Source organism: Trichechus manatus, unplaced genomic scaffold, assembly GCF_000243295.1.
Source record: "Trichechus manatus latirostris isolate Lorelei unplaced genomic scaffold, TriManLat1.0 scaffold00082, whole genome shotgun sequence".
In the NCBI taxonomy this organism is placed as follows: Eukaryota; Metazoa; Chordata; class Mammalia; order Sirenia; family Trichechidae; genus Trichechus; species Trichechus manatus.
In genome coordinates, this window is record NW_004444018.1 from 1,855,496 (window position 1) to 1,866,886 (window position 11,391).

Genomic DNA, 11,391 nt, shown 5'->3' on the forward strand with positions numbered 1-11,391 from the left:
AACCAATGTCATAAAACAGCATGTGTGTTACTGTTACATGAGAAACTATCTGTTCTGTAAGCCTTCACCTGAAGTACAATAAAATATTAAAAAAAAAAAAAAAAAAAACTTAATCGTTCCCTATCACTCTCAGAATAACTTAAGCATATTGATAAAGCTTACAGGACCCTTCCTGGTCTGGCCTTTATTGCTTCTAGACTCATTTCTCTCTTACCACTCCCTGTTCCTATTGCTCTCCGACAAACTCAACTTGGATCATATCTGGTTTACAGCTCTAAATCTTTGCACATACTCTGTTCTCTCTGTCTGGAACACAGTCTCCCTTCCCCTTTCCTTGGTTAGTTTACTTTTCATATCCTCTGGGAAGCCTTGCTTGAGGGGCTCCACCCTGGCCTAGACTGGATTCAGACTTCCTTGTATACGTTCACATTATGCTCTGCTTTTGCATCAAATGTGGCATTATCATTGACTGCTTATTCCTCTGCAAGATCCTGGAGGGAAGGCCATGTCCTATTTGTGGTTAACCCAGAACCTAGCACTGTGCCTGACCAATCATAGGTCCTCATGAAATACTTGTTAAATAAGTGAACAAATGAGTGATTGAAAGACAGGGAGGTGCCAAGGATGCATCCAAGATTTCATGCCTGAATTCTTGAAAGAACAGTGATGCTAAAGCTCTCGCTCATCTCTTCAACAACTTCCACCTTAACTTTTCTTTTTAAGGGCAAAATCAATAATGGCAAAAACTCTGGAACCTAAACTATTTTAACTGAACCCATTGCCTTAAAACGTAGAAGTTGACAGCTCTTCCAGTCAGGGAAATAATGATCAGATTGTGCATAACGATACTGAAACTAAGATCTAGCAACTGTATTTGCATAAAGCATGTAAGGACAGAGGGCTACCCAGTAGTTCATTAAATGGTTTTTTTTTTTTTTTTGTCTTTAGTCATTTAAAAGGAACCTTTGTGCCACTGGGAATGGGAGAGGCAGGGAACAGGGTGCCTTGATCCTGGGGAGAAGCAGCAACCTACTTTGTGTGTTGACTTTCTGTTTGTGAGATATATAGTCAGCATTTCTAATAAATATGCTCAAAGCGGCTGGAATATTATGATTTATAGCACCTACCCACTCTCTATCATAGCATTTTATTAGATGGATGGGAAGCTGGTAGTAATGAGGTTAGGAATGAGAAAACATCCATCAAGCCCTGCTACATCTTCTCAGGAAAGACAACACACTATCTCATATGTCACAGGCCGGGATCTAGGTCACGATGATATAAAATGCGTGATTAAAACCAAGCATTTGACACTAGATAATAGGCATCTAGTTAAAAAATAGCTCTAGTGTTCCCGACTTTTAATTAAACCCAACTCGTAAATATGCACTGTGGTAAATATACTGCAGAATGGGGCTTGTTTATATTCCACCACATAACAATTACCTCCAGAATGGGTGCTTTATTTCACTACATGCTGTTATTAGTCAGGCGATGGACTGAAATACAAATGTTAAGCCAGTGATGTCAGGAAGCTATGCCACAGCAGTGCCATCTACTCTACACCTGTTTTCCACTCCCACCTTCCCTTTTTTCCCTGCCTTCCTCCTTCCCCAATATCCTCTCACCCTCTCCACCAAAGTTACCAATCTAAAGTAAAACACATTTAATCATTTCCAGCAATCTCTCATAGTACCTTTGATTGCATCAGTAATGACTGGAAGAGAGACGGTCTTTTAAACACATGACCTTGGCATTTAGTAAATCTGTCCTGTTAACAGGTTTATTCTTTGACAGGAAATTCATTTAGGACAAAAGTTTTTTTTTTTTTTAAATATCAAATCTAGTACGAGAATACTAATATAGAATTGAATAAAGAAGGGATAAGAAGCAGACTAATTCCACAGTTTATAAAAATTTTTATTGGGTATTTAGAAATTCTTACGTGACAATGTGGCCATGGAAAGAGCACTGTTGTTTTTTTGACTCTATTGATTGGTCATGTGACATTTATCCTCTCTTAGCCATGCAATTCTGGTGAGTTTTCAAATTTGAAAAATGAGGAGATTGGGTAAGACTTTTTCCAAGATCTCTTCCCCCTCTGGTGTCCAATGAATCTGCTAAAGCAGTGCATCTCAAACTTTAATGTCATACAAATCTCTTGGGGATTGTCTTAGACATCTAGTGCTACGGTAACAGAGATACCACAAGTGGATGGCTTTAACAAAGAAAAATTTATTTTCTCACAGTCTGGTAGGCTACAAGTCCAAATTCAGGGTGTTAGCTCCAGGGTAAGGCTTTTTCTCTCTGTCGGCTCTGGAGGAAAGTCCTCGTCATCTGTCTTCCCTTGGTCTGGGAGCTTCTCCATAGGGGGACCCCAGGTCCAAAGGATGCGCTCTGTTTCTGGCACTGCTTTCTTGGTGGTATGAGGTTCCCAACTTTCTGCTTGCTTCTGTTTCCTTTTATCTCTTGTAAAATAAAAGGTGGTGCAGGCCACACCGCAGGGAAACTCCCTTTACATTGGATCAGGGATGTCACCTTAGTAAGGGTGTTACAATCCCACCCTAATCCTTTTTAACATAAAATTACAATCACAAAATAGAGGACAGCCACACAATATTGGGAATCATGGCCCAGCCAAATGATACACACATTTTTTGGGGGAAATAATTCAACCCATGACAGGGATCTTGTTAAAATGGAGATTCTGATTCAACCGTTTGTGGTGAGGCGGAAATTCTGCATTTCTAACAAGCTTCTAAGAGATGACAATGCTGCTGGTCCACAGACCACACTTGGAGTAACAAGATGCTAAAATACAAGGATCACTTCTCACCATTGCAAGCTTTAAAGCTCTGGATCTCTTTTTCCTCTCTCAGCATAATTACTTATTATTTATATAGTACTAGTCGTATAACGCCAACCTTCTTTCAGCTGCATATTATTAGAACTGCTTTCCTTTGGCTAACGGTATTAAGATCATTTCTGAATATACAGGCACTGACCTCGTGAAGTTCAGTTCAGTTCAATTAATATTTCTCAAGTGTCACATTCTAATTTAGCAACACATCCCTGTGATCAGACAAACCTCTGTCAGAGTTTGTCTGAGTCCCTTTAGATCGCAGAGGCTGGCATTTCAGCTCTTCTCTCTTTCTCTGGTCTCAAAGGAGAGGAGGGACAGCTGATCACCTGTGGAAGTAATTTATCTCAAATTAACACGGACAGACCATGTGCCATAGACCAAGAAAATTCTATTAATAGACAGGAAGCCAACCAGCCTAGCCTGTCCCCTAAGACTTGTGTCTCCCTAGAGCAGGGAGCAAAAGGTTTCATACCCAGGACAGTCAAACGGTTAACCAGCCACAGACAGCTGTGACTAGGCTGGTTTGAGCTCCTGTGTGCATTTGAAATAAGGAGAGTTTCCTCTTGCATGAGATTGAACTTATTATTTTATTTCTTTTTTAATATGAGGATCAGGCCTCTATTCTCCTTCCCTTTATTTTCGTTCCTTTTTGATGTGATTGCCATAATTACGTGTCAGCTATTACCAAGCACATTCTAATTACTCCATTTATTGCTAGAATCACTGTGACTACATTCGGTTTGGTTCATTAGTGAACTCTGAGGGGACTTCCTTGCACATGTCACACTTTAGAGACAGTCTGATTTTTACATGATGTGTGACACTCAAAAGCATTATGATTTTGAACAAATTTGAAAAATTCACCTGTGACTTTTAAATGGATTTTCTTACCTAATGCAGTATAGCATTTTCCATTTCTGAATGTGTTGTTGCTAGGGAAAATATCAATCTAATTATTCGACAGGAGTACCAAAAAAAAAAAAAGGAAAAGTTTGAAATCAATACTTTGCTTTCAACTCTTAAAGATAGCACCATGGTGCTTTAATGTTCAAATCACTAAATTCCTTTACGGATTTTGTTTTTAACTACATGCATTGTTAGGCTGTGCAATTGTATACCTGGCTTCTCTATTGACTTATGGTGTCATCTTGAGCAACTAATCAGCTGAGCCTTACTTTATCCACTTGTAACATAGTTTGACTAGAACTGTCTCTTGATGTCCTAATGATGTTGTTGAATTTAAACGTGTCGATTTTATACATTAGACAGTGCCAATATCCCCAAGTCTTGAGTAAGCAAAGATTATATAAATACATAACATATTCTTTCTAAATTTCTCATTGAAAATACCTCTTAACCCATTAAAAATATAGAAACACAATGAAATATAGCGTGTTAGGTTTTATACTTTTTGAATAAAATTCTTTCAGTTTTTATTGTATATTTTATGATTCTAAAATTTTCATTTGGGTATTACTCTCATCTTTCTCCCTTTTGTCACCCAAATACCTGCTAAATTGACCAGAGAAAAGTAATCTGCATCTGGAAACTAGGGAAAATGTTTATGGATAGATTTTGTAGCCTAGGAGGAGTAAAACATACCATCCTGAAAGCAAAGAAAGATAACACTATTAAGAAATATTGTCTACAGGCGTAGTTATAGACATTTGCTTTGTACTTTAAATAAAATTTAAGAAGACATAGATTGTGAAAGAAAAAATTAAAGATGAGAAGGAATGACAGATTGGGATGGAGAATTGACAGAGAGGTAGAGAGAATTAAATAGAGAGCTAAGCAAGATTAACAAGAATAAAAAAAAAGTAAGAATACAAAGTACAACACTAGAATTAATAAATGCAGAAAATAAAATGTGCAGTGGAAAGAGCAAACTTAAGAAGCTCAACTAGAATACAGAGGAAAAAGTTTAAAAGGCAAAAATATCTATAGAGATGCTGATAGATACGGAGAGCAGAATAAAAGTAACAGAAAATATAACATCAATAGTAGACAAAAATGGTTCTGATCAGTGAAAGTCTCCACCTGAAACAAAAGGACTCAATATAAACCAAAGAAAGGTATTCGATGAGAAAAAGTCACCAGCATATTACAAAGAAATGATTAAATTAAGTATAAAGACAGATTCTGCAAGCATCTAACCAGAAATAAAACAAACAAAAAAGCAAGCCAACGTGTTTCAGACTTTTCCTTTACAACAGTGTTAGTAATAAAAGACTACGAAACAGTAAAAGTTTCATGGGGAAAGGTTCTAATCCAATGATTCCACACCAGTTAAATTTCCACTCATGAGAGGAAAAAACAAACAAAAAATATCAGAAGGTCAAGGACTAAAAGAGTAGTTTATTCATGTCAATTTCCTAGGAAAGAAAATTAACCAATGACGTACAGCAGTCTGCTGAGAGATGAATTAAAAACAAACAAATAGGAGGAGGTCACATTTTGAGAAAGACTGGCAATAAATTTAAAACCAGGTAAGCTTAGCATTAGATCAAATTATTTTTTGTAAGTATTCACAAATGCAAATATGAATATCCTAAGTAGTTACTGAAAGAGAAGATATAAAATGGGAAAAGCTTAATTAGGTCTAAAGTCTCAATTATATAAACTAAAACAGAGAATGGACTTTGTCTCTGCCAGCTTCTGACAGTCCTTTGGCTTCTAGGTGCCTCCTCACCCAGCCATCTTCTGTCTATCTCTCTGTCTCTTCTCTTTTTTAACGACATCACTCAGATTGGATTACAACCCACCCTACTTCAGAATAACGTCATGTTAACCGATAACATCTTCAAAGACCCTATTTCCAAACAAGATTATGTTCACAGGTACCAGGGGTTAGAATTTCAACATATCTTTTTGGGCAACACAATTCAATTCATAACACAAGCTAATTAGAAAATACTGACAATGAGAGCAGCTCATATAATGTTTTCTGGTAAATAGCAAATATTATACTCTAGGGGAGCGCTGATGGCACAGCTCAGGCTGCTAACCAAATGGTTGGCAATTTGAATCCACCAGCCGCTGCTTGGAAACCCTATGGGGCAGTTCTACTCTGTCCTATAGGGTCTCTATGAGTCAGAATTGACTCAGGGTCAATGGGTTTGTTTCTTTGTTTTTTGGTTTATAATTTAGAAGTAAATTATTCGTGTAAATTATTAAATAAAGGCCACACATTAAGAAATCAATGCATGAAATAGATAAAAACAAAATAGCAGAAGGAAGGCATTATTAAGGATAAATTTATAAATTAATGACAATAAAATTAAAAAAATGAAAATATATTTAAGAACTGATTCTTTAAAAAAATTGATAATTTCTAACTAGCATGATAAATAGAAATGAGGAAAAAAAATCTCAAAGACACAATTTGAAATGAGATACAACCAATGACTGAAATTTCCTTCCTCAAAACATTCTTTGTTTGACTGTTATGATGTTCTGATCTAATGGATTTCCTTCTAGCTTCCTGGACACCCCTTTGTTTCCTCTGAAGGCTGCTCTTCCTCTCTGAAATGTCCAAAGATGGAGCTCCCCAGTGTGGATCCTTAGCCCTTAGCCCTCTTTCCTTCCCACGGCTTTAAGTACCAGTCACATTATCTATGATTTCCAACTTTATATTTCCATCAGAGGTCTGTCTCTTGAAATTTGTACATACATCTCTATATTTTATATTTCTTCTTGGAAATCTGGCAGGTAGTTCATCTTTAACACTTTGAACTCTTGATTGCCCTTTTTCCTTCATACTTGTTCTTCAGCTGTTTTCCCTATCTCAATATACGGCAATGCTATCTCTTAGTTTCACAGGCCAGAAATCTCAGTCCCTATTGATTTTCCCCTCCTGCTTCCCTCTTTCTGCAAGTCCTGTTGATTTCACTCCCACATTCTATAATCCAATGCATTCTCTTCTATCATCTGCTCTGATCCTACGCAGGTCCAAGCTGTGACTCTCCCTTGCCTGGATTACTCCAACAGACTCCTGACTAGCCTCTCACTTCCACTAGTGAAACCTCCACACTATTCTTCATACAGCAACAACAATATTCTAAACTCTTTAATGGATTGCCAGTGCATATAAAGTAGTATCTAAACTCTTAGCATGATCCACAAAACACTCGTTATAAAACATCACGTTCTTGGATATGGATGACTGAACATTTCTTCATTTTACATAAAGAACTTTGCAAACTTAGTTCTATTTCCCCTTTTGACTGGATTGCTAGTAACTAATCTCCTCCTTAAGGGAGCCCTGGTGGTATAGTGGTTAAAGCACTTGGCTGCTAACCAGAAGGTTGTTTGGTTCGAACCCTCCAGCTGCTCTGAGGGAGAAAGATGTGGCACTTTGCTGCTTCTGGAAAGATTAAAAAAACTAAACCCGTGGTTGTCGCGTTGCTTTCAAGTCACAGCGACCCTATAGGACAGAGTAGAACTTCCCCATAGGGTTTCTAAGGCTGTAAATCTTTACCAAAGCAGACCGCCACATCTTTGTCCTTTGGAGTGGCTGGTGTGTTTGAACTACTAACCTTTTGGTTAGCAGTCACTTTGGAAACCCTATAAGGCAGTTCTACTCTGTCCTAGAGGATCACAATGAGTTGAAATCGACTTCACAGTAATGGGTTTTAATCTCCTCCTTTACTGAAATTCTAGGTAGCAGTTGAAGACCTGCAGGCTTTGTGACCCGCTCAGCTCTACAAAATTTTCTCAAGTCGCTCTCCACACCACTTAACTGTGTTTCAACCACATTATACTTTTTTCAGTATTTCAGATCTAGCAGGCTCTTTCCTGCCTTCGAGTATTTGGCAGCTTTTCCTGTTATTCACAGAGTTGAATCATCCCCACGTTGAGGTCTCCTCAAAACAAAACCTGTTGCCATTGAGTCCATTCAAACTCAGCAACCCCATAGGACAGGGTAGAACTGCCGCACAGGGTTTCCAAGGAGTGGGCAGGTGGATTCGAACTGCTGACCTTTTGATTAGCAGTCGTATGCTTAACCACTGTGCCACCCAGGCCTCTCTATCTAACTCTATCTACCTGTGAACTGCCTGCAGCCCTGTAGTTCCACCCCAACTATTCTCTGTTGTTTTTGTTAGTTTCATACCACTTATCACAATTTGTAATTACTTGTTTGCTTACTTGTTTACATTGTTCTTCCTCAGTAGACTGTAAGATCCTAAAGGACCTGGAATCATATATGCATTATTTATCATTAGTTACTCAATGCCCCAAGCAGTGGCAGGTACAGAGTAGATGGTCAACAATGGGGAAATTGATTGAGAAAATGGTTCCAATATCAGATATGGAAGACATAAAATATCATAAGTGAATATTATGAACACCTTTTTTAATTACAGCTGATTAATTTTGCAAACATAATATAATGGACAATTTACTAGAAAAATATGAATTTCTAAAAATAATCCAGGAGAAAATAGAAAATCTGAATATTCATGGAATAAATTGAGAGAGTTGTTGAAGAACTAACTCTTAAGAGGATACCAGACTCAGAATATTTTAAGGGTAATTTTCCCCAACCATTCAAGAAAAAAGCAATTCTTATATTAGTTTAAATGTTATTGAGCTTAGAAAAAGATGGATTGATCCCCAGTTCATTTCATGAATTGCAAAACATAGCCAGTTCACTTAAGACTATAGATCCAAAAATCCTAAATAAATAACAGCAACTTAAATACAGACTATTTTAAAATAATAATATGCTATGAACATTTTATTAAGTTTAGAAAAAGATGGATTAATCCCCAGTAAGGATTCAAAAAACCCTAAATAAATAATAGCAATTCAAATACAGCATTGTATTAAAATACTAAGACACTATGAACACGTTCCTTTTATCACAGACATGCAAAGAAATTTTAAAAGAAAATTTATTAAAACAATTTATCATATCAAGGGAACAAAGAAAGTAGAAAAATTATTCGATCATCTCAAATGATGCTTAAAAAATGTTTGAGAACATTTAACTTTAATGTATGAAGAAAACTTGTAGTAAAGTAGGAGTAGAAGGGCATATATTTAGCATGATAAAAACTATTCTAAACCAGAAGAAAATATTTGAAATAAACGTGAAAAACTAGAAGAATATGGGGCAATATTTGAGAGTACATTTTATTTTTAAGTCTCAATTTCCTCATCTCTAAAATGGAGATAAATAAAATAATCTATAGGGCTATGGTGAAGATTATCTCATATATCGTTTGTAAAAAGCTTCACATAGTACTAACGTAGCAATATAGATTAACTTTGTGTTTATTTCCCTTCTTTATCTTCAGATTGGTAAGGGTAGTTTTATCTTTAATGATGAGTGTATGGAAGTTTAAGGCAACTTAATGAGGAAAGGATTACAGCAAGAAGGTTCAGAAAACAGTATGATATTAGATTTTGGAGAATGAGAGCCCAGAAGAACAAAGCTAAGGGGAAGGAGCCTTGTATCTACAGATCCACATGCCCAAGTCCTAACACTGAGTGGCCCCATAGTGAATCCATGGACTTGGAAATGCTGATGCCAGTGGACTAGAGGAAAATATCTATTATGAGGTCTATTGTGAGAGAGCCCAAAGAAATGAGTCTTTCTGACTAACCTGGCAAGGCCAGACATGGTGTGTGCCTTGAAACTTCACCTGGCCAGACTTTATGATAATTAAGATCATGTTGACTGTGCCTTGAGACCTTACCTCATAGTCATTCAGTCATGGTTTGAGGTAGTTTTGTGCCATCTTGATGCTTTAAAATCTCATCCTCCAATTAATTCAGTTATCCAGGGAAGATGCTTCTGTGATACACCTGCAACACTGGTGAATCTTAAGATCACTGGACACCTAGCAAGATGGGGAAGACAATAATTTCCATTATAAGATTTTAGGTTTACGAATGACCTGGGCATATTGGGCTGAGAATAGTGAAAAGTTGACACCTCTGTGAAAAATATATACCCATTAATAATACAAGCAAGCATTATTAAGATTATTGTTTCATTTTGCCTTGGTCAATAAAACAATAAAATAAAAATAAACTGTAAAAATAGTAAAAATAAATTTTTTTTTAAGCGGCAGTGCTGTTTACCTAAAAAACCTAAAAGAATTGACTGTAAAGCCCTTAGGATTATTGATAGAGACAATTCAATAGGAAGGCTTATTAAAAAATTTATATATATGTATATATATATACACATAATTTCACATGGTTTTTATAGATCAGTAATAACCACTTAGAAATAGAAAGGAGCATCTCATTTAGAAAAATAACAGATTTAAGCTTAAAACAAAATCTGGAAGATCTACCTAAAAAAAAAATTGACAAAACTTTTATTTATGGTCTCTTAATGAGATGGATTGACACAGTGGCTGCAACAATGGACTCAAGCATAACAATGATTGTGAGAATGGTTCAGGACAGGGCAGTGTTTCATTCTACTGTACACAGGGTGGCTATGAGTCAGAAACATCTCAACGACACCTAACAACAACAACAACACTGTGTTCAAGAGCAAGTTTCAGCATCTCTTCTGACATCCATTTTAGTCTTTTCTTTTTTTCTGGTCTATACATACTGTACAGCCACTGTAATCAAAACAGCTTGGTACTTCACCAACTTCATATGGAAAGGGAAGAGGCCCTAAATAAGTAAAGCATTACTCAAGAAGACGAACAAAGTGGGAGGCCTCACACTACCTGATTTTAGAATCTATTATACCGCCAAGGTAGTCAAAACAGCCTGGTACTGGTACAACAACAGATACATAGACCGATGGAACAGAATTGAGAATCCAGACATAAATTCATCCACCTATGAGCAGCTGATATTTGACAAAGGTCCAAAGTCCGTTAACTGGGGAAAAGACAGTCTCTTTAACAAATGGTGCTGGCATAACTGGAGATCCATCGGCAAAAAACTGAAACAAGACCCGTACCTTGCACCATGCACAAAAGCTAACTCAAAATGGATCAAAGACTTAAATATAAAATTGAAAACGATAAAGATCATGGAAGAAAAAATAGGGACAATACTAGGAGCCATAATACATGGCATAAACACAATACAAACCATAAGTAACAATGCACAAGCACCAGAAGAGAGACCAGATAAATGGGAGCTCCTAAAAATCAAACAATTATGCTCATCAAAACACTTCACCAAAAGGGTACAAAGACAACCTACAGACTGGGAAAAAATTTTTGGCTACAACAAATCCAATCTCTAAAATCTACAAGATACTGCAAAACCTCAACAACAAAAAGAGAAACAATGCAATTAAAAAATGAGCAAAGGATATGAACAGGCACTTCACCAAAGAAGATATTCAGGCGGCTAACAGACACATGAAGAAATGGTCACGATCATTAGCCATCAGAGAAATGCAGATCAAAACTACAATCATCTCACCCCAACGAGGCTAGCCTTAATCCAAAAAACACAAAATAATAAATGCTGGAGAGGTTGTGGAGAGACTGGAACACTTATACACTGTTGGTGGGAATGTAAAATGGTACAACCACTTT

At 36.7% G+C, this 11,391-nt stretch overlaps 1 pseudogene; it reads left to right on the top strand.

Moving 5' to 3' along the window:
- Nucleotides 1–2,698: 2,698 nt before the first annotated feature.
- The window catches only part of LOC101350658 (40S ribosomal protein S6 pseudogene), a 21,838-nt pseudogene continuing 13,145 nt past the window's right edge, over nt 2,699–11,391 (top strand).